Here is a 26879-nt window from a genome sequence, read left to right as displayed (position 1 = left end):
GGTTTACCACTTTGGTGAAAAGTTATACAATGACTTGACAAATTTTATTTATATTTAGTGACCAATTAAGAGAAGGTAAAACTAGTTGCCATGTTCTGTGTTTGTCATATTGTCAGCTCTTTTCCTAGGAGGCTGTTCATGTTGTGTTTTAGCTCATGTGAGAACTCACTAGCCAAAATAGAAACTAAAATGTCCCTCTTACATGTTTATGAACATTTCGTCTGTGAAAGCATTGCAACTTTCTGGGTGGAATGTTCTCCCCTCTCCTGCTGACCCTTAGGGAGACAATTCTGAGGAGTATGGGGAGCACACAGAGGGGAGAAACTCCATTGTACAAGCAGAGGTCTGCCGGGGGAGCATTAGATGAATCCCACCCAAAATACAGGTTTCCCAAAGCAATAATTTATAGCATGGATTTAATACTCCAGTTCTTGCTGGATTACAACTCCCACCATTGCCCAACTAGTTGCTATGATACCTGGGGTGGGAGGGAGTTGGAGCCAACAACATCTGAGGGTCATAGGTTCTGCACTCCTAATTTATAGGAAGAAGAAAAGGCATCAACATTTCCATACGTCCTTAGAATGTGTGCAAAAAGTTTTTTTGATTACCCCATTTTCTGGAACATAGGGCAAGGGGGGAAATAGTAATTTATCAATTAAACCTACTGTAATAAATTTGGGGGATATGGGTGGTACTGTGGGTTAAACCACAGAGCCTAGGCCTTGCCGATCAGAAGGTCGGCGGTTCAAATCCCCACGACGGGGTGAGCTCCCGTTGCTTGGTCCCTGCTCCTGCCAACCTAGCAGTTTGGAAGCGCGTCAAAGTGCAAGTAGATAAATAGGTACCACTCCAGTGGGAAGGTAAACGGCGTTTCTGTGCGCTGCTCTGGTTCGCCAGAAGCAGCTTAGTCATGCTGGCCACATGACCTGGAAGCTGTACGCCAGCTCCCTCAGCCAATAAAGCGAGATGAGCTCCGCAACCCCAGAGTCGGTCACGACTGGACCTAGTGGTCAGGGGTGGGTCTCTATCTTACCTTCAAAAGATTTGAAACAAACTCCCCTTCCTGCACAACAGTGTACAGAGATGGCAGTAATATACGGGCTGCGACTACAAGTGGCTATGCATATTTCAAAGCACTACAAAATGTAGGTTTTAGTTTTACAGCGGTTTCTTCAAATCAGACTATAACCCTAAAGACTGCAAATCTGAATCTGACATTTGTTCAATATCAAAGAAACTAGGCTGCTTAGCTGAAAGACACTGGATGAACTGGAGTAGAGTGGATGGGGCTTGAGAAAAGTGAAATGTATATTCTCCTGCCCTCCCCCAACTTAGATGCATATGGACACACACACAGAGCCTCAGAGTGAGTACTCAGCCTACAGTGAGTAGTCAAACAGTCAAGTAGTGCTCTTCATAGATTTAATGGGAAATTTCCCCTGCTCATTTCACCAACAGTGTCTAAGGAGAAATGCTGCTTTATCCAAAACACTTCAGAACTGATGGTTCAGTGTTCTCATGGGATTACTCCAATACAGTAGCAGCAACAGGAGGATCCCTGCAATCTAAAAAACTACCTCCTACAGCAAGCATTCAAAAGAGCCAAAGAGAGAGGTACACCTGAAGGACTGGAATAGAGAATGAGTCAGTAGGCAGGTGATAAAACAAGGTGACATGGGGGTGGGTGGGGGGGAGGTGCAAGCATACTTCAAGCTTCCAGTGCATTTCAGAGTGATTGCCATATGGATCACGTGTACCTTTGTACCTTTTCTTTCATGTCTCTACTTTGACATTGGCAAAACTTTGAAAAAAATTGTGAAGAAGTTCTTGCCCAGCATTTTCCGTCCACTGTTTTGGCATAAGCAGAAACTTGCACAGTACCGGTTAAAGCAGTATCCCATGTAGGCAAATGAGAGCCAAGCTATTTCTAAGAAGCAAGGGGAAGCATTCACTAATCTCCAATCTGGCACAGCACTGTGTTAGTATCGCAAGGGGAATAACTAGAAGTCACATGCTAATGTATGCAATAGTGCCCTAAAGCTTTTTTCTTTTTCTTTTTTTAAAGGAAAACTAGTCTGCGAAGGGGATTTAAAGCAACGAAAGAGGGATGGGGTTGCTGAAACATTTTCACATCTAACTTTTCTCTGCTGCAAATTGCCCACCAAGTAGCTAATCCCTTGGAGTTCAAATTGCTGCTTTTATAGTATAAATTCTCATTCCCAATGTGACTTTGTTTTGTCAAGGAACTGTTAGCCTGGAACATGTAGTTTGCTCCTTATAATAGAACACATGCCCATGGAGGCAGTCCCATTTCCTTCTCCTGAAGGAAAAAGGGCTTTGGAGAGAAAGAACAGATTTGTACATATCAGCCTTTAAATTGTTGCTTAAGAATTTTTATTTTGTTAGCACCAACGGCGCTCCACTGACCTTATGAATCAATTGTTTCCTCATTCTGCTGACACATAAAGTGTGGGCCATAACTTGCTGTTTCTTCCCAAATAGTACCATTTAACTACTTCCTTATCATGAACATCTTCCTGTGCAAGTGTAATTTAGAAACCTTTGCCACTGTAATTTTCTTTGCTTCATTCTCTTTAAAGCTAAGCCTTTATGCGACAGACAAAATACTCATTCATCAGCACTATTATCTCTCCAAGAAATGAAAATGAACAGCTATGGTTTAAACACAAAAAGAAGGGACCAGAGCAAACAACTTATGTGCATACATGAAAAAGAAATAAAAGGGTGTTTTTTAGAAAGAAAGAAAATCATTTTGCATGATTTGGCCACTGCATGCTGTGTCAGGCAAACAGATAAGGAAAAGGAACTTTAAATATAACTCTGGGACAAGTAACTCTGAACAAGTTATAAAGAAGAAGCAATATACCTTCTCACAATAGATAATAATTTCGGCTTCCTGAAAGATTCTGAAGCAACATCCCTACTTTGCCTTTTCCTTAACCTCAGCCACTGCAGGTGTGACACTGGACACCACAGGGCAAGTGCAACAAACTCTATTGATGTGTGGGTGGGAACAGATGGGATAATGGAAAAAGAGAGAGGAGAGTCATCAAATGAAATGGTGGGTGGACAACTTCAAAGTCCCATTTGGGACTGCTAAATCTGTTCTCTGACCATAGGGAGAAGTGGATCAAAATTGGAACAAGTTCTAAAAGGGAAAACTAAAGCAGCATCGTGATGCATACGTGGGACTTATTTCAAATAGACAAGTAAAGTAGGTTATTTTGGAGCAGCAGAATCTTGGCCATATTGCAGGGCTAGTGGATCATGTTTCAGGCAGCTCTCTCTTAAAGTATCCATCCATTTCAAGCATAAATATTTATTCTGTTGCAAATTAGGATCCATTAGTTCCCAGATCATAAAAAGAGGTCAACAAGATTCAAAGGTTGTGCAGGGCAGGCAAGCTTGGTGAAGAGAAAGGTTTGATGACCATTTAAAAAGTATGCTCACCTATGCAACACATGTTTAACAGGGGGGGGGGATACTGCAAGGCAGACCCACTTGTGGTGCCCCTCCCTTCAGTAGATACCATTGCCCATAGGACTACATTACATTCCTAACAGAACCAGAACATGGTTTCTTGAGCAATACATTTCACCATGGTAGGAGTATTAGAGCTTGGAGTTTGTTGTTGTTCTGACTTCTCCCCACTTCTTGGTACCATACCATAAATTTAGATTTGAATATGAGGGTCGCGGGTGGCGCTGTGGGTAAAACCTCAGCGCCTAGGACTTGCCGATCGCATGGTCAGCGGTTCGAATCCCCGCGGCGGGGTGAGCTCCCGTCGTTCGGTCCCAGCTCCTGCCCACCTAGCAGTTCGAAAGCACCCTTAAGTGCAAGTAGATAAATAGGTACCGCTTTATAGCGGGAAGGTAAACGGCGTTTCCATGTGCTGCTCTGGTGCCGGTTCGCCAGAGCAGCTTCGTCACACTGGCTACGTGACCCGGAAGTGTCTTCAGACAGCGCTGGCTCCCGGCCTCTAGAGTGAGATGAGCGCAAACCCTAGAGTCTGTCAAGACAGGCCTGTACGGGCAGGGGTACCTTTACCTTTATGAGGGTAATCTCATTAAATGGGATTCCTGTGAGCCACGGAATTCTGAAAAGCTGGGTTGAAATCCACGTTCATCTCAGGTCCAAACTAGACACAAAATACACAGCATGCAGCTTCGTTTGTTTTGTTTTTTCCTTTACTAGTTACAAGCATGGGAAGTCAATTTCTCATTACAAAGGCAACAGGAAGGAAGGGGAGCTTATCTCTTCACTCAGCAATTGAAATGGGAACATTGCTTGCTTTATTATTTCTCTATATTATGCTAAAAACTCTGTTGTTATATAAAAAAAAATCATTTAACTACCCAGGTTCTCACTTCTTTTCAAGAAAGCAGTTCATATACTAATGGGAGATGTCATATAAAAATGGGGGAGGAGGTGTTCTTTTCAAGTTGATGAACTGAAACACCAAAGGCATCCAAGTGAAGTCTGTTAAAACTGTTTTTAAATCAGTTTCAAAGGCTTAAGTCCTTAACACATCTGTCAGCTACACTAACTTCCAGTATGTCTTCAGGTCCAATTTAGAGCTCGTCCGACACTCGAGTAGGACCCTGGCAGAGACACATGCCCGACTGGCATGTTCTCTCCCTCCTGGTTGATAGTTCGGGAGCTTCAAAAGCTTTCTTCAGCCCAAACATCACAGTGACCGATGTCAACATGTTATCCTTTTTTTTTATCCTTTAAAGTCCTGAATAGTTTTGGCCTGAACTATTTGATAGACCACGTTCAGTCATACCATCCTGCCTTCACAGAGATCACAATCACAGGCCTTCTTGGTGTTTCTACCAACCAGGTCTCTGACAGTGATAAGCATGAAAGAGAGAACCTCTTCTGTGGTGGCTCCACACCTTTTGAACTTCTTCCCAGTAGAGCTGAAGCAGGTACCTACACTTCAGATTTTTTTGAAGGCCTTAAATAATCTGATGGTGTTCTGATTGGTCACGCCAGAATAATTTTTGTTTGTTTGTCCCTGTCACTGATGGTGGATGGAATTTTATTATGTTTTTGGAGTTCTGAGTTAGTTTTTAACTTTGTAAATCTGATTTATTATTGATCTTAGTAATGCTTTTTAGGTTTTTTTAAAAATATACTTCAACTTTTTATTGCTTTTAAGTTGTTTTGGGTGGGCTTTGTCCAAAAGAGTACCAAATCAATATTTTAAAATAATAAATAATAGATTGCAGGAGGGACCATTTTAGACGCATCCAATTAGTGCACCATTGCTGATGCACAGGTCCTTTTGGACCCAGAAGAAGGCAGAATGGGCCAAGGCATACTTATGCACACTCCGCCAATGCACCCGGGGGCCAGGAATGAAACCCCGGCACAAAAGGGTCACCTGAGCCTGTTTACCTTTTCCAGTCCTGATGCACTGAGTTTATGATATATTGCCAGTAAAGTTGTATGTGGATTTGCATGACTTGGTGGCTAAGAAAGGGAAAGGACTAGTCACTCTTCTCCAGGATGAAGAGGAACCATTGATGAGCACCCTTTGGGTTCGGTCAGTCAGCCAGTTACAAATCCACTGAGTGGTAGCATAGACAAGACCGCATTTTACCAGCTTCTTTACAAGAATATCATGGGGCACCTTGTTGAATGCCTTGCTGAAATCAAGGTAGGCTACATCCACTGCGTTCCCTTCATCTACCAGGCTTGTAATTCTGTCAAAAAACGAGATCCGGTTAGTCTGACATGACTTATTTTTCAGAAATCCATGCTGACTATTGGTGATCACAGCATTCCTTTCTAGGTGCTCACAGACTGTTTGCTTAATGATCTGCTCCAGAATCTTCCCTGGTATTGATGTCAGACTGACTGGGCGGTAATTATTTGGGTCCTCTCTTTTCCCCTTTTTGAAAATAGGGACAACATTTGCCCTCCTCCAGTCTGCCGGGACTTCGCCTGTTCTCCAGGAATTCTCAAAGATGACTGCCAGTGGTTCTGAGATCACATCTGCCAGTTCTTTTAATACTCTTGGATGCAGTTCATCTGGCCCTGGGGACTTGAATACATCTAAACTAGCCAAGTATTCTTGTACTATCTCCTTAGTTATTCTGGGCTGTGTTTCCTCTGCTGAATCATTTGCTCCAAATTCTTCAGGTCAGGCATTGTTTTCTTTATCGGAGAAGACTGAGGCAAGGAAGGCATTGAGGAGTTCAGCCCTTTCTGTGTCCCCTGTTTGCATTTCACCATCTTCTCCTCTGAGTGACCCCACTGTTTCTTTGTTCTTCTTTTTGCTACGGACATACCCATAAAAGCCTTTTTTGTTGCTTTTAACCTCTCTAGCAAGCCTGAGTTCATTCTGTGCTTTAGCTTTTCTGACTTTGTGTCTACATGTGCTGGCTATTTGTTTGAATTCCTCTTTGGTGGTTTCCCCCCTTTTCCATTTTTTGTACACATCCTTTTTTAATCTTAACTCAGTTAAAAGTTCTTTAGATAGCCACCCTGGCTTGTTTAGGCACCTTCCATGTTTCCGTCTCATTGGTATTGCCTGAAGTTGTGCTTTTACTATCTCCCTCTTAACAAACTCCCAGCCATCATGAACTCCCTTTCCTTTTAGTATTACTGTCCATGGGATCTCACCCAGCACATCCCTAAGTTTTATGAAGTCGGCTTTCTTAAAGTCAAGAAATTGAATCCTAGTATGCTTGGCTGCTCCTTTCCGCTGTATAGTAAACTTCAGAAGAGCATGATCACTCGCGCCTAATGATCCTCCCACTTCTACCACACTAACCAGGTCAAAACCAGGTTAAAGCCGGGGTAGTTTGCATTCTAGTTCTCAACAGAGAAGAAGCAAAGCCACAGGTGACACTACATTGCACTAACAAAAGCAGAGGTGGTACAGGTGATTTGCTTTGCTGTCAGCCTGCAAAACCTCTTCAAGTCAGTCTGCATCATGCTGGACTTGGAACACAGCAGTCAAATAAAATTAAGATGTCCAGGTGTATTGCAACGATACTGAGGTAAATCACATTTATGTTGCATAACTGGTCTTATCACATTTCCAATGAATGCATATGCTTATTACAGTTAACCTGTTTCAGCTCTACTAATGAACTTCGCTGTTATCAGACACAGAACATACTCCTGTTGCCAGGCTTGTCATTCAAGCTTGTGATTCCTCTAATCTCTTTTTTGCTGTTGTTCTTTTACTCTAGACATGACATGCATTCCTATTATTTCATGGAGAGAAATATATGGTTCTTCACATTTTCAAGATGACTTCATTCTATCTTAAGACAAAATCTGCATTTACTTCTTTTTGTTGTTTTAAAAACCCCACTACTGCTGTAGCTGCTGGAGTCAGCCCAGGTACAGCTGAACAAAGATAGCAAAATTGCTCACTTTAATAATCACTGCATGACCATAATTCAATATGCAGTGAAACATTATAAATGTACTTTAACACAGAAAAGGCTACTATCATACACTCCTAGGCAGCATATTAGCAAATATAAAAACAAAACAGTTAGCTCTCAGAAATGTAGACTCTTTGATTCAGATGTTGAGCAAATAAAGTGAAGAAATATGCAACATGTATATTCCTGAGCTCAGGAACCATTACTCTTTCAAGCTGATCAAGGCTTCCTTGCTTCAAAGAAGGATCTGCAGCAGTTCACTTACAGGACTCACTGCTACTCAGTCATGAAATTACCTAGCACCAGTCATGCAGGAAAGCCACTTTAACTGCATTTCTAGCCACATATCAGAAAAAAACAACAAGAATCCCATAGAATGGGTCAGGGAAGAGATTAAAGGTGCAAATGGCATCCCTTGTAGTCAATGGCAAAACTTCCATTGATCTTAATAGGTTTGGATTGTCCCCTAAAGCAGCATAGCAACATATGTTCAACTAGCATGAAAGGTCATATGAAAAATGATGAGCATCATTAAACTCCAGCTCCATGACCTCATATTAAAACCATAAGACAAGCAGCTCCACAAATACAGAGCTAGGATATGAAAAGATTAAGAGACACACTACACATATTTGCACTTGTGGATTTATAACCAGCACATAAAAAAATATTTGTTTCTAGCTCATATGTCAAGCAGTCAATTAATATAAATCTAAGATAATAAGAACACTCTGTAGCAGTATCAATGCACATTTAGAATGTATCACAGAAAATTAAACCAAACAACTATGCACATTTCCCAGTTATTTTCATGCAACTGAAAAATATTGGCAATTAAATTACAAACTGCACTCTTGAATCCAGGGAACCATACTAAATCATGTACTTAAATAACACAAAAGTAACATCTCTCATATATCATTAAAATACAATGTGACATTTAACAATGTGACAGCAGAATGTGCCTTCAGACTGTGTTCTGGACCCCATCAGTGGGATTTAAGACACTGAACATACTGCTGCACCATCCTTAACTATTCAACTAGGATTTGAAACTTCGTGAACTTATCATATCAGTTATTAAACCTGGTGCCCCTGATATAGTTATAGTCACACATTTTTAAAAAATTGTTTAATACATGACTAGCTGCACAAGAATACAGATATGGATGCATGTTCAGATGTACTTTAGAATACACTGCCATTCAGAGAAATACAGAACAGATTAAAATCTATGCTTATTCTGCTACACATTCAGATGTGTAGCAAAATACACATCTAATACACATCTGTGGTTCCCAATACAGCAAACGATAGGCATGTGCAAGCCTGCTATTAGTGAGAATCTCCCCAAACAGTACTACTGGCCAACGCAAACATAAAATGTGGGTGTTGATGAGCAGAGAATATGGCGTAATATATCATAAATATGACATTCATATATACATACACATATTTTCTAAACCACACTTTCCTCTAAATTAGAAATACTAAAGAGCCATTTTTCATGTCTCAGAGAAAAATATCTTCATTCCATTACATTTTTTTAGAACTTACCAATAATTTCGATATGATGACCATCACCAGGCCATTGTAGTATGTTAAACATTGTAGTAGTAGTCAGTGAAACATACGAGTCAGCACATAAAAAAGAAGGGGAGGGGAAACAAGTTAGTAATATAATAGCAATGTCACCGGTTTATAAATAATACGTTAAAAGATAACAGTCAAGTGCTGGTATCAGTTAATTGCAGACATCAGCTCCATTAGAGACACCATTAGAGATACCAAAAAAACGAGCAAGATAATATCCTTAAATACTGCATTGAGTCGAGAATAGTGCAGGAGCAATGAGCTAGACATGGAATGAAAAAGAACATTGTTATAACACAAAGATTGTGGCTGAGGGAACATGTCAATTTGGGGAGTCTGGTCTAGGCAAACTAGCCAAAAGATTGAAGCAATAACTTGTTCTAAGTTCAAGCCAGAAGGAGAAACAGGTCCTTAAGGATACCACAATGTTCTGGGAATTGGAATAAAAGAGCTGGACAAGAAATGTAGCAAGAACTAAAAGATTGACATTGTAAGGAAAAGGCACACCAGGAAGGTGGCTCAAAACAATCAAACAAAACACTTCAGGAGGAGGGCTCTGTGCTTGCCCTCTTCTGCCCCCTCAACATTCAGGGCCCCCGGCCCCTTACTCCAGATATTGAGGGGGCTGAAGACCCCTCAGCCCCCTGTAATTGGCACGCCTGATTTCTAGGATAAAGGCAAAACAAGAGGAAAAGTAACTAACAACTGGTACTTTAAAAAGCTGTGTTGGAAACAAGCTGATGACTTTGATATTTAATCACTACTAGTTATGTTCTCAGATCATGGTCAGAATTAGAATATATTCAAAAACAGAGTGCATGTAACAGTGCCAAGATTTCAAGTGTTCCAAGAATCCAGTGTTATTGTGTTGTCTGTCACAGTCAATCTGAAAGTTTTGCCCATCTGTTATCTTAGGCCTAAAACTAGCTGACCTTGGAAAATATATACCACTGCATAAAATGTAAGCCCTATAAGAATTTCCAAGCTAAGCCAAAACACTGGATGGCAGTCAACAAAGTTTTAGTCAGAGTAAACCTACTGAAATTAACATAGTTAATTTCGCCTTAACATAGTTGTGCTCATTAATTTCAGTGAGTCTACTTTGAGTAAAACTTAGCTGACGATCACCTAGTATCACTATTATATACCTGGAAATCTCTAAACCACCCAGGACATATACCAAAAGCAGTAGTTACTTCTCTGCTAAACAGCAAGCTCAGGGAACCCTTAAGATTCACACGACAGCAGCAATATAAAATATACTTAGGGGGAAAATCACCTAAAGCATCACAAGTAATATATTCCTGTCCTAAGCCACTAAAACACTGACTGCATACAAAAACCTAGAGTCGACTCAGACTTCTTAACTGCCACCTGGAGGCCACTTTTACATTTCCTCAGTTGGCTATAGGCACAATAGAGTAAGCTGTGCGTGTCCAGTTTAGAATAGTAGCAGAGGTAGTAGTAATAATAATGTGACTTGTTTTACATCGCCATAGAACATTTTTGTTTTCGCTATCTGTGATGATCGGGGAAAAGGTGGGGTATAAATAATTAAATATTAATAATAATAATGGGGACAAAATGGATGGTGCTACATGAACAGTGTATGGTACTATTTTTTATTGTTCCTCCTTTTTCTAAAACAAAAACAAAGACCCCCTGCTTTACAAATTAAAACACAAGTGCATAACCTCAAAAAGCAAGACTCTGCCTAGTCCACTTCTTGCCCATCATGTTTCATCATTATCATTAGTAGTGAGTCTGATTCACAAAGGAAAACAAGTTTTTAAACTGATTTCCCATCCTTTGATGCTCAGAACTCTACTATTATAGTCTGGTCATTCATGTGTATAGCAAATAAATAATTGAGGGGGGTCAAGCAGGGACAGGCCAGTAGCTAAATGCTTCTGCCATCACTGTTCTCATTACTGCTCAAGTTGTGGAAGGTGACTGTCTGGAATGGTAATGTATCCATGGAGGTTTCAGCTACAATGGAGGTTTCTCATGATTTTCCAAAGTTCTAAAATATGTGGAGAACCTCCATAGGCATAAAACAATCCCTGCTTGAGGCAATCACCTTCCATGAGTCAAAAATGACTATGGACAAAAAAATGGAGGTAATGTGCTCATCCCTGCTGTATTTTGTGTGCTGTGTCTGTATTAACTTTTCTCTAGTTGCAACACCTAAAGAGGAGTCTGCATTCCTCAAGCACCCCTGCAACTCATACATATTTCTAATCAAGTGCTAAGGCCATAATTTGGATAAGCCCATGACAGGTCAGACAGAAAGCCATGCTACAGAAACGGGTTCTCCAAGAGAAGCTGTTCACATTGGCAAGAACACTGTTTTTTAGACATTATAGAGCCCAATTGCTCCCCGCACAGCAAGTAGCTAAATGCTTCACGGAACACTGGTGTGCCAACTCTGTGTCACTCTTGTCATTTATTCTAAATATAAATCTGAAGAGATTCAAAATTACGCTTCTACTTTACATTCCTGAAATAGCTGTCAAAACAAGAGATTAAATGGATTAGTTTGCTATTGTAGTCACACTGTTCGCTTACCAAGTCCTGAAAAATACTTGCTGCGAACTACTGAAAACAATGCTTTCTCAGCTGCCTAAGCATATAGGTTTGTGTGTGTGTGTAATATATTAAGCTGTATATAAGAAAAAAATCTATATTTTAGGGCATGGAATACATTCGGTAATTTATTAGCCAGTAGCATTAACTTTTTTCTCTTAAGGAAGGGAAATGAAGGTTGTAAATTGTTGATCTTCATTACAGTGTCAGGAATTTTTGCCTTCTATCTTACAATGAGGAGGGCTTTATGTCTCCAAATAGTCTTTTCAGCTACAATAGGAGAACAGAACAGCTATCTATTTCCTGATATTACCTTTCTTCAAGCAAGCAAAAGGCTTTATCTAGCCAGTATAAAATCAAGTGATTATATTTTGCAAAGCATTTGAAATCAATAGTTTACTGAGAAAATGTTCAGGATATATTCAACATTTCCAGAATTTCTGGAGCCATACATATATTTCTCAAAAGAAAAAATAGTACATAAAATTGTACTGTTCAGAATACTTCATGCATTTTGGATATGCACATTCATTTTATTAGAGCAATACAACAAGAATGAAATCAATCAACCCTGCTAAAACTTTGCAATTTCCTGGGGGCATACACAACCATCCTCATACATGCCTGAGGGTCTCTAACCTAGTAAAAGGTTATGTGTGGTGCTTTTAACCTTTGCTGCATCTGCATCGTGGTGGAAGGTATTTGGTTAAGCAAGATTAAGCAAAATGTCAGCCCAAACAATGCTGTTCCTGGATCCAAGACCTTCAAGGAATTCACTGGAGACCTACTACAGTCCAGGGTGTTGTGGTAGACAGTGGCGGAGCTTCATGCTCTGGCACCGGGGGGTGGGGGGCAGAGAGCAGGTGGGGCTGGCGCACGTCCCGGGGGCATGGTGTGCTGCATGCAGGGGTGTAGTGCATGTCCTGGGGGCATGGTGCGCCGCCTGCGGGGGCGTAGCACCCAGCGTGGGGGGGGGCCAGCCGCGATGGCACCCACCGGGATCACGCTGCAGTGTGCTCCCCCCGCACTCCTCTTCCTCCGCCAGTGGTGGTAGACTTACCTTCATATCCCTCAAGATCTCCAAGGCAGAGAGAATATGACTGGATAATCATGAAATGGAGAAATGGTCTGGGTGCTTGGAACAATGGCTTTCAGCACCCTCTAAATGTGAAAAGTTCAGCCTTCTTGGTTCTCTTGGGACAATGACATGAAAGGGTAGCTAGCAGGAGTAACAGTGGAGAAAATCTCCACTGTTAGAACTCATTCTGTAGCCTACTCTGTAGCAGTGATGATGCTCATGTCAACAATATCCAGCCAGTAAACCATATCATCCCAGCAGAGTGATATCCATTCAGAGCTGACCTGAATGGTGTTACATATCAAACTCCCATTAGCTTGCTGTTACTAGTTTGTAAAACATCTTGCCGGTCAAGATGCTCACATTTGCATTAGATTCCACATTAAGCGGAGTATCTACAGCTGTGACTCAGGTGACTCAGGAAAACCAAAGTTTCTTCAGCCTAAGGATGTGGACAAGCTGCCTGAAGAACTGAAGCCAAACAGTTCTTCTTTGGATCCTTACCCATCTTGGCTGAACAAGAATACTGTACCAGAGCTGAGTATGTTTCCTTGCATGGGGACTATGTTCCAATTCCAATACTAAAAGAAGGACTTGTGAGCCCTCTTTCACCTCCACTATCCTTATTTGTTACCAGCTAGGCTTTAACTTCCCATTTTTTGAGTAAGGTGTTGGAGAGAGTGGTGGCAACTCAGCTGCAGGTTGGATTTAGATCTGTTCCAGCCTGGCTTATCACAAGGCTGAAACCAGCTTAATGACTTTGGTGGGTGACAGGAGCCAGACACTACACAGGGGGGAGTCTTCCCTGCTGGTTCTGCTGTACTTCTCGGTGGCTCTGATATCATCCTTTTATAGGATTTCCTGCAGCAAATGGAGCAAGTGGATGAGTTGCCAATGGATTACATTCCCAGAATTTCTATCTTCAAGCATTTCTGCTGTAGTCTAATCATGAAAGTGATGCCAGGTTGATGATGAAGCACCTTCCACATGGTTTGAACTGTTCAATGTCCCACGCAGAATGGTTGCCATTGTATCTACTTTGTCCCTTGGCTAAGTGTGGGGAGTAGCACATACACGGCACCTTCTTCCTATCTCTTATATGCTGTCAATTCGGACCATCTCCATCTCTGTATAACGAAAGTTATGAAGCTGAAAATGTTGGTTCAGCTCCATGCAGCAATTTTAGGGGCAATTACTTCTTCAGCCGACACTGAAATTACAATTTTTCAGGCATCACGTCAGCTGTGAATATTTTGGAGCACAGTGGATATGCTATTTTTATAATGTATAACAGAGCCCTTCATCGACCCACCACCCTTTTTTCCTTTTTTTTTTGTTTTGCTGAAATATCTGTTATTGTCCTAGAGTGCTAACTGCCCAAGATCTATTACTTCCCAACTTATTTGATAGTCAGAGAAGCAGCACAATATCCCACTTCATGGTAGAACTATATACCGTATTTTTCGCATCATAGGACGCACCGGACAATAGGACGCACTTTGTTTTAGAGGGGGGAGAACAAGAAGAAAAAAATCTCCCCCTCTCTGCCCAGCGCCCCTTCAGTGAAGCGGCAGGAGGCGCTGCACAGAGAGGGGGAGAACTATCCCCCTCTTGTTTTCCTGCTCTAAAACAAGGTGCCGTTTAAGGTGCGTTCAGGCGGCTACCTTGGAAGCCTGGAGAGCGAGAAGGGTCGGTGTGCACTGACCCCTCTTGCTCTCCAGGCTTCAGGTTCCTTTCGACCTGCTCTTTGGGGCGGGGGAAGCCCACCACCAGCCCCAAAGAGCAGGTCAGGGAGCAGCGGAAAGGCGCAGCGGAGAGGCTCCTGCCATAGCCGCGCGTCACCTCTCCAGCCGGGAGAGGGTTGTGGGGCTATGGCTTCTTTAGCCCCGCACGCGCTCTCCCGGCTGGGGAGGTGACGCACGGCTATAGAGGCTCCTGCCATAGCCGCGCGTCACCTCTCCAGCTGGGAGAGGGTCGCGGGGGGCTGCTTTAGCCCCGCGCGCACGCTCTCCCGGCTGGAGAGGTGACACGGGGCTGTAGAGGTTCCTGCCATAGCCACGCGTCACCTCTCCAGCCGGGAGAGGGTCGCGGGGCTATGGCGTCTTCGCTCCATAGGACGCACACACATTTCCCCTTCATTTTTGAAGGGGAAAAAGTGCGTCCTATAGAGCAAAAAATACGGTATTTGGTAGCTCATTCGTCAATAGGCAGAATACAAATAGTGCAGGTAGAAGTGTGAAAAATGCTTTGGATTTTTTTTAGATCATTATGACTCATATTTTATCCATCCAAAGTACGGATGAGAAAAGTGAGAATGATTTAGCGATAAATGAATCATATGCACCAAATATGCACATTGGAAAAACTGGTAAAGGAAACAGAGCAATAAAACCTTGATTCTGCAGCTATATTGAATAGGATTTTAGTGAGCAACTCACAACACAATTGTCATGCTCCTACACAAAAGAAAGTCCTATTGAGGTCTATGGGACTTACTCCCAAAAAAGGGAATAGTATTACAGGCTCAATAGTAAAGTCAAATATTGAGGTTTGTTGTTTACTTTTTTTACTGTAACAATACACACAAAAGGACACCACAGAATTTTTGCATGTTTGGATTATGCATCTAAATTGCATCCAGAACAGAAAATTTCTAAACAAAATGTAGTATTTAACAAGCCCCCTCCAAAAAGAAGTTGGGCAAACGAGGCTGCAATTCTGTACCCACTTAACAGGGAATAAAATCCCTTGAATTTAGTGGGCCTTACTGCTGAATAGGCAGGTATAGGATTGCACTGCTATTCTCTTACACACACACTTCAAAAAAAGAAAACTGACATATTGTTCCCTTACAGATTTTACCCACAATCTAGCAAAGTTGGAGGCATTCAGCAATGCGTCTTAATTCTAAGTAGGCTTGTTATCATTAGAAAAATAAGCATTATTTGTGTAATCCTATATGGTTACTCAGAAGAAAGTCTTATTTAGTTTAAAGAAGCTTCTGAGCAAAATTTAGAAATAATTTTAGTCACTATGGTGGTGTTTTTTTTTAAAAAAAGAAAAATAGTGAATAGTATATGTGGCATAAAATTCAAAATGTCAGTCCCAGATTTTGCCTCATTATCATCAATGTCACTGCCATTTTTCTATTCTTTGCTTGATTTCATGCTGTTAAACCTCTTATCTGTGCATCAGTGTGATCAGGATTATTCAGCAGTGGCAGCTGCTGAATAAGGCCAAAGCATTTCAGTTGATTTCTGAAACAACTGCATTTCTAACCTCTTTTGACCCACTCTACAGACTAAACAGGAGTTCAAAATTTAATTCCCAATCTTGTTCAATGTTTTTGTCACTCACAATAATGTTAAGCTAAAAATGTGTCAGTGTTAAAAGATTGATCTCCTTCCTCCTCCCCACCCTTTAGAAGTGCATTTATGCTGCGATCTATAAAGAGACACTAATATGATCAACTTACAGGGATCAACAACATATGTGGTGTTGCTTACATTACAAGAGCAAATAATGAAGCTATATTTAGCCTCTTATAAAACATTCTGAGTATTTGGGCGATGGTAACCATTACATACATAAAGACTTAAGTAGATACACTGAAATTAAAAATAGAAGCGTTGGGGTTCAGGAACCATTCTCCATCTAAACATATCCATAGATCAATCAATATAAGGCACAGATACTAGTAGTCACATGAAATAAGGGCTTTCTAGTAATTAATAAACATTGTACTGTTCAAGTGCAAGCTCAGATATGGCACGGAATCTGCTTTGGCCTGTGAAATAATGTGTCTGTCTGTCGGGGGAGGGGTGCAATGACTCTTACAAGTGCTGCTCCGAGACTCTTAGCATGCTTAATACCCTGGCTGGCTGTGACGTGAGGAGGGGGACAAAAAACTAGGAGGGAAGGTGGAATTGAATGAGTGCCCTGGAAGACGGCAGCACCAGCTGGCTGAAAACCTTAACAGGAACACTCCACAACCACAACATTTTGTTGGGCGTCTCTCTTGGCTCACCAATTCTTTAACTGCATTAGAAAAATGGATAAGGAAATGGGTCTTGCAAAATACATCAGAGTTTATGTTCTAAACATGTCACAGACCCATTCGCTGAAGTCAGTAAGTAATTGCAGGCAGTAGGTTCAGCATTATCCACAAGTGCAATCAGCTGTTTGTGTAATACTACTGAAGACTCAAGAACTTTCCTGACACAGGCAAAATGCACCTTGAATCTGCTGACACAGCTTTTAAAGTTTGTACTCTGATCATTATTAGCCATTGATGCACCATAACCCTATCCAGCCTGCAGATTTCCCTTCTGAAACAACACCCTTCAGCAGAATCCTAGCCCAACCTTTTCTAGGCTTCCAATTAGCCGGCCCAGTTGACTGATCTCTGACTAGTCCCTCACTCCCCTTGTCTTTAGCATACTTTAGCATAATGAAATGCAACTGCCCATATGCTATTAGTACTATACATCTAACAACGCTCTCTGACAGTCAGCAATTAGCTTGGGCAGCCACAGCCTATAATGTCGCACAAGCAGTATGTGGAGCAACTGTGTTCTACAGAGAGAAAGATAAAAAGGCACTCTTGGAAGCAGTCCAACTTTAAGAAGAAGAACCCCAAAGTGAGCTTACTAAAAAAAGAATCCTAATTACTGCTGCAGATAAGGCAGGCCCTTTAGAGTTTACTCTTCAGCCCCCTCACAGCTAAAGTAGCTGAAGACTGCTATGTTTATTAGTTAATGTTTCTCCAATTCAGTCATTCTTTTAATTCCTATTTGTAGTAGCTAAGCTGAGGTGAGGAAGCAATCTAGGCAAGAAACAAGTGTTAAATGAAATATATTTTTCTACCTAGCTAACTTTATTTTCATTTCCTTACCGTTTCCCTGGAATATCAAGCTGTATGGAAGGAATCACATATTTACTAGAATGGAAATATTTACATACATTCATTACAAAAAATGTAATGAATGTAAATCCATTAAATGAAAATTTAGAGTTTGTGTGTGTGTGTGTGTTTACCAGTTGAAAATGTAAAAGACTTTACTGCTACCTAGTAACTTTTTCTTTTACAAACAATACTCCATAACTTTTAACAAAGTGACAAATGGAAGACAGAAGGGATACAACAGTGGATTGAAGAGGGAGAGGGAGAGAGATTATGGTTAACAACTATACAGTATCTTCATTACTACCAAAAAAAGATGATTATGCATTTTGGCAAAACAAATACTGAAACTTGTTTCACAATTTGGAAGGAGGCAGTCTATGCATTAAAACTTAATTATTTAACCTACAAATTAATCACTAAAGACGGGAATACTTTCATATATGATTAGTATAGTCAATAGTAAGTCCATACCACCTAAAAGCCAACAGTTTATTCTTGTAAAGCAAATCATCTCTCATGCACGCATGCACGCACGCACACATCTGTTAAGGCCATTTCCTCCTGCTTATGTTTCTATCAATGCTGTGACTCCAACCTTCTTATAGTGTCTAATAATTGTTGTCATCTGATTGTTGTTGTCCCACAGATGGCGCCACAGAGTGCCTACAGTCTCTCAATACATTAGAGCACTATAACTCCTGGTGGGTGAGACAGCAAGAATCTTGTGTGTCAACTCATTCCAGAAGAGAATCAATCCATAGTCCAGCCCAGCACTCTGCCGAAGATCTAGGAGTTTAGCTTGCTTCGGTCTTGTCCCCCTTAATGAAATAACTGGAATCACAATACAACCTAAGCAGTGGAACTGCGGAGAATTCACACAGTACAATCTGGCTTTCCCCTTCCTCTCTTCCCTTGACAGAAAATTTCACACTCCCTGTATGGTTTCCTCTAGTATTTCGGGGAGGACAAAGAGGGAAATGGTGATACTAATAGACTTTGATCTTCCCCCAGTGCTTATCCATGGTTACATCCCTCACATTATCATATCAGTTATACAGACATATGCTAAAACCAAACTCATCCGTCCTAGTGCTGAACTGGATGTAGCCAAAATAGCACCATTCACACACAAAGGAGAGGCATCAGCAGTTTGGGGAAACCCCAAGGTTTGCAGTCTGGCAGAAGAGAGGAAAAAAGCTTTGGGAGAGGAAGCCCAAAACAGCTGAATGAGGACTACTGAGGGGAATGCTGGTAGGCTGCTGGTGAAGGGGAGGAAACAACAGAGTGGAACATCGAGGCTGAAATCCTGGACAGAAGCACCGCGCACTGCAACATTTTGTTGCAGCTCTGGCGAGCATTGTTTTGCAGTCATTCCTTTCCTATCATTACTTTCCATCGATCCTTGTGCTGAATATTACAGATCACATACAGTACAAATGCGAATTTACTGAAAATAATAAAAAGAGGGATGGAAATATGCAGAGCGCTTGCTTCCCGTTCACGCGCACATCTCACGGAGCGCAGAGGGAGGTGAACACCTGCTCGAGTGCAGCAAATCTCAACATCTGCCAGAGTTCAGCATGCAGGTTGAAAAGCCCTTTGGAAAGAGGTGAACGAAGTGAAGAGATCCTCACCCTTTCAGCTGTGCTCCACAAGCGCTACGAAAATCAAAGCGCGAAGCTTCCTCGCCGGTTTCCGAGAAACAGACGGGCGAACAGCAAGTCCCTCCCGGAGCCAAAGTTCCTCCTGCTGCTGCTGCTTCTGCGCTCCCGGCTTGTCTGATTCCAGCAACGGGCTGGACCCTCGTTGGAAGAGCGGGGAGCGCAGAAGGCGCGGGAAGCAGGCGAGAGGCTACGCTGGGCGGGCAAGGAGAAGAAGCATCCGGGACGGCAGGGCTGCGGCTGCGGCTGGGTGGGGACAGGACTCCGAGAGGATTACACACACACACACAGAGCCGAGCGCCGACCTGGGAAGGGCGGGGGAAGAGCGCGAGCGAGAGGCTAATGGACTTCTTAATCTCGGCACGGGCGGCCGGAGAGACTCGCTGAGGGGAAGAGACGCTCCGCAGAAGCCCACGCGCTCGCCCTCGGAGGAGCTGCGGGAAGCTGGGCGGCGGCGGCGGAGAGCCCCCCCCCCCGCGGCATGTTTTTCTCCCCTGATACCTACCTCGCTCCCTTCACCGCCTCCTCGCCGGACGGAGACGCAGCAGGGCGGCGAGAGCGGCATCTGTCCCTTGCCCAGCCCTTCCCGCTGACCTCAAACCAAGGGCAGGACGCCGCTCTCCGGCGACGCATCGAGCAGAAGCCGCTCGGGTCCGCCGCCCGCCCTCCCTCCCTCAGACTTGGCCGCGCGGGACAGGAGCAAGAAGCGGCGAGGCGCCTCACCTGAGAGACCCGCCGCCAGCAGCAGCGGCCGCCGAGAGTCCCGCTCAGCCCCCGCTGGCCGCTTCCTCCTGGGAAAGTAGCGCGGGCGCCAGCCGGCGGCAGCTTTCGCCCAGGCTCCGAGGAACCAGGGTGGCGCGGCTCCGGGGCGCGCTTGGAAACCCTTCAGGACGGCGGGAGAGCGAGCGAGCGAGCGAGCTGCCAAGCCGGGCGGCTTCTCCTCCTGAAGCTCCTTTCCTGCAGCGGCGGCGCTCGCAGCCCTGGGAGCCCGCCTGACAGAGCGACCCGAGCGCCGCGGCCACGCCCCTGCTCTCCAAAGCGCCTCCCCATTGGTGCGCCGTCGGATTCCCACTGGCCGCCCCGCCTCCTCCTCCCCCCCCCCCCGGTGTGCGCAGTCTGGACGCCGCTGCTTTCCGCAGGGAGAGGAGAGATTCTGATGGGCAGCCAGCCCTGGAGCAGACCTGTCGGGCCATTTGCTCGCGATGATGGATGGCTCTTTGGGACGGAAGAAGCGAAAGCTAAATGGAACTTTTATAGAGCTGGGAGAGGAGGAAAGCTGCAGAGCGAACTCTGCTCGTCTGGCTTCCAGAGGTTGCTGAACTGCAGCACCCAGCACCCCTAGCCAGAGGCATGATGAGGCACCCTTGGCAAGAAGCGGCCCGGAGAGCACGTAGCTCCTGACCACTCTGAGCCAAAGTGGAGCGGCGCTATTTTTGCAGCCCTCCCCTGGACCTGCGCCCTTGGCGGGGATCAACCTGACCAACCCCTAGGTACGCCCTTGCCCCTGCCCATTGGCAATGCCGACTGGCACGGATGGGGTCCTTCTGGTTGCAGCTCCTTGCCACACAGGTAGAAAGGGACAACTCGGATAGTCCGGAGTTGCTACTAACCTTTCTTTCATCTTCCAATGACATCACAGATTCCCATCTCTGAATGCGTAAAGCAGAGATGGAAAACCTGTGCTCCTTTCCCCGATGCTGTTGGGCTCCAGTCAGCATAGCCCACCAGAAATACACCCGGAGAGCCACAACTGTGTGCTTACAAGATGACTGCAGCCAAGGGATACCTTTTCCACACACTTTATCAGCCCCCTCCTAGACTCACACAGCCTGTGCCACAGAGAGGAAGCAAGTGGTCACATTCGTGCAGAGTGCATGTCAAGAAAGTGAGCAAAGCCATTGCCTTTGTATTAAATTATATGGCCGAGGAGTTAGGCTTCTGGTAAATGCTGGTCCATTGAACAGGGAGGGAACACAGAGGCTAAGACTTGTGGGAATGTTCAGGGGTGCAGGAGAGGATATATTGTTTGATTATAGCCTTTCCAACTTATGTTAACAAGTTCCACAATTTAGCAGAGTAACATTCTCCCTTTTAAACCCACAGAGGATGCATTTGCTCAGGCTCGCTACAGCCTCTACAATAACTGTCCTGGTATTTTCCCTTTATTCCCTCATAAAAGATAAGACACGACACAGTCTTCATAAAAGTATAAAAAGAGTTTACTCACATTCTGTTCACAGTTGGATCCCAGAAAGCAAACTTAGCTTAGAAAAGTAACATACACCTGGAAACTATCCCATAAAGAGACAGCCCCTTTGTTCTCTCTTGGCTGGAAGCCAAGAGAACATCTTTGGCTAAGCAGATGTTGCTTTTTCAATGAAAGTAGTCAGAGAGAGAGAGATGGTGGCCAGTCCTATGCTTTTGTTACCTGCACAGGTGAGGCCATGCCCACCTCTGGTTGCATGTAAAGGAATTCTGTCCCAGACAGGAGAAACAGGAAGTTTCAACTGGCTGGTCCAGACATCCTCTTTTATGTCCACTCTAGGGAGGTTGTACTTGACTGCTCTTGTATTTCACATCCCACAAGACTAACCGCAAGATCAATCCATTAATTCATGGCAGAGAACTCAAAACATACAGAGCAAACTTCCACAGGGCAAACTTCTGCCTACCTTTTGCCTGCTATCAACTCTCCCTTTACCACCACAGTAGTCAGCAGGCCCTTTTACCTGCAACTCCTTGACCTTCAGGTAGAAAGGGGCAGCTAGCATAGCCCTGCTTTCTCTTGCAGCTGCAGTTTTGACACCAGTTCCATACAGGGATCAAGCAAGAATGTCACACTCCCTTGCTATGATCGGTGTCTTGCTCACTAGCCTAAAACTTGGTGGCTACATGCGGCATGTGGCCATTTCAAATGTTGCAATCATGTTTTACATACCCACATTTTGGGCTTTCCTTGATCACTTTGTGTGAGTGCAGTCCATGTGTGAACAAAATTAACAGTCACACACAATAAAGCTTTTGTCTTTCTTGTCTGTCAATGGGTGCCCTCCAGTATAGGAAGAAAAGGGAATCTCCCACACACAAAAAGCTGGCAGTTCAACTTGGGTTGCACTGATGGGGTAACACCAGGGAATTATTCTAGGTTTATGCCTATGTAAATGAAATCAACTTGTACTTTGTTCTGTGTTGCTAAGAGAGCCTTGCAGCTTTCTCAGAGAGCTGTCTCAATACAGAAATAGGATGCTCTATAAAAGCAGCAAGGATTTGATTTTTCTCTGCCCACGCTTTAATGCTGTTTAATTCTTCTTGGTAATGGCATTCTAGATTTATAATGGAAAGGCTAGTTCAGTAGTTGGCTTGCCTCAGTTCTATTTTATTTAAGATTCTATTGAGAAATCAGAACGTCCAGGCACTACTTCAGTCTTCTGGAGCAGGTTCAGGAAAGTCAATACCTTGTAGACAAGTTTTCCAGTAATCCTCCCTCCCTTTCTCCAGTGAAGTTTGATTTTAGTAAAAGTGATCGCCCCCCCCCCCCCGATTTATCAACTGCTAGTTAAATTAATTATTGAATTCCTTAAAAGAAAGAAAGAAAGAAAGAAACCAGCTTAACTGGTAGGTAGATTGTTGCCTACAATATCAATACTCTTCTATTTTATTCTAGGTATGTCCATGTTCTTCACAGGAGTATACTCTGGATCCCTACTGAATGAAATAGCTTAATCACCCTGCAGCAACACACAGTCTTTCTTTCCTTTGCAGAGACAACACTGAGTAGGTTAATGGTATCCATTGATTGATCCATGCAGACAGTGACCACAAAGGAAAGCACAGTCTACTTTGCAATTGCTAATAAGCAGGAAAGATAAGGCACCATAAAGCAGCTGAGCTGACATAGCAGGGAGGCAAAGGAGAAGGGAAATTCATTTTGCCACCCTTACAGACTTTCAGCAGTGCAAAGCCACCTTCTGGCCCCTCAGTCCTTCTCTTTGCCAGCGCCCAGAGTTGCTCTAATTTGGAAAAATAAGTGCTTTGTGCTTCAGAATATTCACAGCCTTATAAGACTGGCTGTGACCTGGGAATTGTCTAGTCCACTCATGTGCATTGAAACAGAATCTCTATACCCTATGCCCCAACATTAGTCTTTATCAACTTGATTCTAGTGTGCAACAACTAGCAGAGAGGGAGTAACCACAATACTCTGGTATCCTTCACAAAAAGCTGTAACTCAAGAGATGGAGCAAGTGCTTTGCATAAATCAGTTCTCCCTCCTCCAATCTTCAATTAAAGGCACCCTGAGTCATTGGCCAATCGTATGCAGGAAGGAAAAACTCCACACAAGAGATGGGAGCCAAGGAGTGCTGTTGACAACTTGTAGTGTCCATTCGTGCTCATGGATGAATCAGTGCAAGAGCCCCAGGGGCTGGGTCATATTACGTAAATATTAGTCGCTTTAGAAATACCTACTTAGAGTTTCAAAATAAAATGTCAACCTCTAGGTTTTTCCCGCTTGTACAGCATGAAAGAAAATGTCACTGATTTGAATTTGATGTAGGGATAACAGCTTTTATGCCATGGAATGTTTTCCTTCTCCGCTCAGTGGTATTTGATTTCTGAAGGAGTAAAAAATGGTTCTCTAGGGACAATTATATATTTGAGATAGGAAGATGTGGTAGACCAAGCAGCTTATGGAGTGACTGCGTGAAGTACAGACAATTTGCTGCTATAACACAGCTGCAAAATAGCTAAGTGAGACAAAGTATATTCTGCACTGAAAAGTTCTATAGGCCTGGCTTAATGATAATAATGAATGTGAGACAATGTCGTGCATCTCTTTTAAAGCTGAGAAAGCTAGAACTATTATGCAGTATATACAGGCCACTGCCTTTTTGCTACCATTATTACATGTGCTGCCATTTGTGTACTAAGAGGTCCAGATGCTTGTGACATATATATATATTAATGCATATATTAATATATATATATTAATGCAAGACTATTACAGCAAGATAATAATAATAAAAAACCCTCCTGTTATTTATCACAAGGTACTCAGAATCATGTTTGGTGGAATCTCATTTGCAGAATCCCTTCCTTAGTGATGGAAGTCCTTTTCACCACTGCACTAATCCCTACACATGTGAACACATTATTTTTTCTGAGATCTGCTTAGAAGAATAGATGATACAACATGACAATCTGTGATCACACCCAATTTTTATTTTAAAACATGTGAAATCTGGACCTGCTTTAAGAAATAAAGAGGTGGCTAATGTTTTTGTGAATAGCATTTATAAATGTTCTCAGCCTGACAAATTTTGTGGCTAGAGACCAATGCTGCAGAGACATCTGCAGCCGGGGGAAGATGAAGGTGTCTAGTTGTGCTGCTGCACATGCACCATGGCGTGTCTTGTCTCTGCGCTGCTCCCTTCAGCCATTCCTAAAATTCACAAAATGTGTTCATAAAATGTATCATTTTATGCACATATTATTTCAGTGCAGAGCATGAGAGTCATACTACGCAATTGATCGTCTTGGGTTTCTTTCTAGTGTTATTTGGCTACAGCAGAACAAATAGCTTCCCAAGGTATATTTTGATGGCTGTGGCATCTGTGGCATGAGAAGGCAAATTTGTTGATGGAAACTCTTCCTCTTTTTTCATCTTCTCAGTCTACCCTCTTGCCTTCTGTATGGAAGATTATGAGGCCATTCTCAGAACAGGCCACTGCCTTTTTGCTACCATTATTACATGTGCTGCCATTTGTGTACTAAGAGGTCCAGATGCTTGTGACAGCTTGATTTCCTGGAGCAACCTACAAGGACACTGCAAGAAAGGCAAAATGCTTTAGCTTCAGTGACATGGAGGGGGAAATATTCTGCAATGTGACAGTAGCAATGCTACAATTTCGTAACACTTTCATCTCAAATGTTTGCTTTTCTTTAGCTTCTGACAGCCTTAAGCATCACCCTTTCAGCTAAATTTCTTCTCCAGGCTGGAGAGATTTATACTTGTATACATTTAAACTGACTGTTTTCTATCAGTTGTTTTATTTGTTTGTTTATGTTACATTTTTTTCTACAGTTAAAGAGATAAGATGACTGTTATTGATTATGCCAATGCTTCTCAAACTTGGATCCCCAGCTGTTGTTGGACTACAACTCCCATCATCCCTGACCATTGGTCCTGCTAGCTAGGGATGATGGGAGTTGTAGTCAAACAACAGCTGGAGACCCATGTATGAGAAACACTGGGCTAGCTATATCATTCAGTGCTGCATGTGTGTATTGTAAATCAGGGATGGAAAACTGTGACCCTCTAGGTGCTGCTGGTCTATAGTTTCTTTGATCCCTGACCATTGGCCATACTGGCTGGGGCTGATGACCAGGGCTGAGTCCAACAAGATCTGGAGGGTGGCAGCTTGGCCACCCCTGTCTTAAACCATGATTCCTAAAGTTCAAGGAAGATCTCTATATACAAAACTGCAAGCACTAATTAGGAGAACTCTGAATTCTTCTTGAACTCCAAACCTCAATTTAGGTGTCTTGTTTGGATGAAAACGTGGGCGTGCTGCTTCCCCTCGTCCAAATCAGAGGAACACAAGCAATTGTCTGGATAATATGCCTTCCTACTTGTGCTGATTAGGAGTGCTTGGAATTCAGGACAACAAATGCTTCCCTCCCCTATAGGATTTCCTCTGCAGTTTTATTCTCAGGGCGTCCACATAGAGTTGCAGTACAATGACAGTTAGAAAAAAGGACCAGTGAGTACTATCAACTTCCCCCTATAATAATGCACACCATCTGTCTGAGAATAAAGCAACTAAGGGGGAAGTATGTCTAGTTATTCTTTTCTGTGAATTGCCAGGTTGGGCAGGGCATGAAAGAGTTCACAGACTCATCAGGATTTTTCTTCCTCTGGATTTAAAAGTTTTGTGACATGTAGCTCAGGATGGATAATTGTGTTGATTTTGTTTTGTCTCAGATTCTAATTTTCCCAGTCTTAGGTTTGGTTCTCCACATTTCTGCACCAGTCCTCCTGAAGATATATTAGCATTTTAGTACAAATTTCTCCTATTATCACGGCTGGCTCACTCATGGGGGCAGCTTCTGAGGAGTGTGCTGCTTACTACCTCCTGCGTTTGTCAACCTCCTCTGTATATCCTGCATGCCCTGATGGGCAGAGTGGCATTTTCTATATTGCTTCTAGTGGCAAAATGTCTTGGGGCTGCCGACCAATAATGCATGTCTTTGTATGCAATATTGCCGGATATACCAATTTTTGCAAGCCATATCCCCTAATAAAATGTATTTAAGATTCTGTTTTCTCTTATTGATCACCTTTGTGCACACTTTACCCTATTATGCACATTATTTGATTGCAAAGGTAAAGTAAAGGGACCCCTGACCATTAGGTCCAGTTGTGACTGACTCTGGGGTTGCAGAGCTCATCTCGCTTTATTGGCCGAGGGAGCCGGTGTACAGCTTCCGGGTCATGTGGCCAGCATGACTAAGCCGCTTCTGGCGAACTAGAGCAGCGCACGGAAATGCTGTTTACCTTCCCACCGGAGTGGTACCTATTTATCTACTTGCACTTTGACATGCTTTCAAACTGCTAGGTTGGC

The 26879-nt window shown here is 43.1% G+C and overlaps 1 protein-coding gene and 1 long non-coding RNA gene across 2 annotated transcripts in view; one reads left to right on the top strand and one right to left on the bottom strand.

Annotated features, from left to right (window-relative positions):
- EPB41L3 (erythrocyte membrane protein band 4.1 like 3) overlaps window positions 1-20257 on the bottom strand; it is a 136288-nt gene extending 116031 nt beyond the window's left edge. The window contains exon 1 of the mRNA XM_081205541.1: window positions 19981-20257. The gene's annotated coding sequence lies outside the window, so the exon portion shown is untranslated. The remainder of the gene's footprint in view (window positions 1-19980) is intronic.
- A 119-nt stretch (window positions 20258-20376) lies between these two features.
- On the top strand, window positions 20377-26575 carry LOC308593374. Its single transcript, XR_014010930.1, has 2 exons — window positions 20377-20747; window positions 25945-26575. It is a non-coding gene; the product is annotated as an uncharacterized lncRNA (long non-coding RNA).
- The last annotated feature ends 304 nt before the right edge of the window (window positions 26576-26879 follow it).

The sequence above is a fragment of the Podarcis bocagei genome, assembly GCF_964188305.1.
Source record: "Podarcis bocagei genome assembly, chromosome: 8".
Taxonomy (NCBI): Eukaryota; Metazoa; Chordata; class Lepidosauria; order Squamata; family Lacertidae; genus Podarcis; species Podarcis bocagei.
Note: the sequence above shows the minus strand (reverse complement) of the source record. Positions and strands in the feature narration are given on the sequence as shown.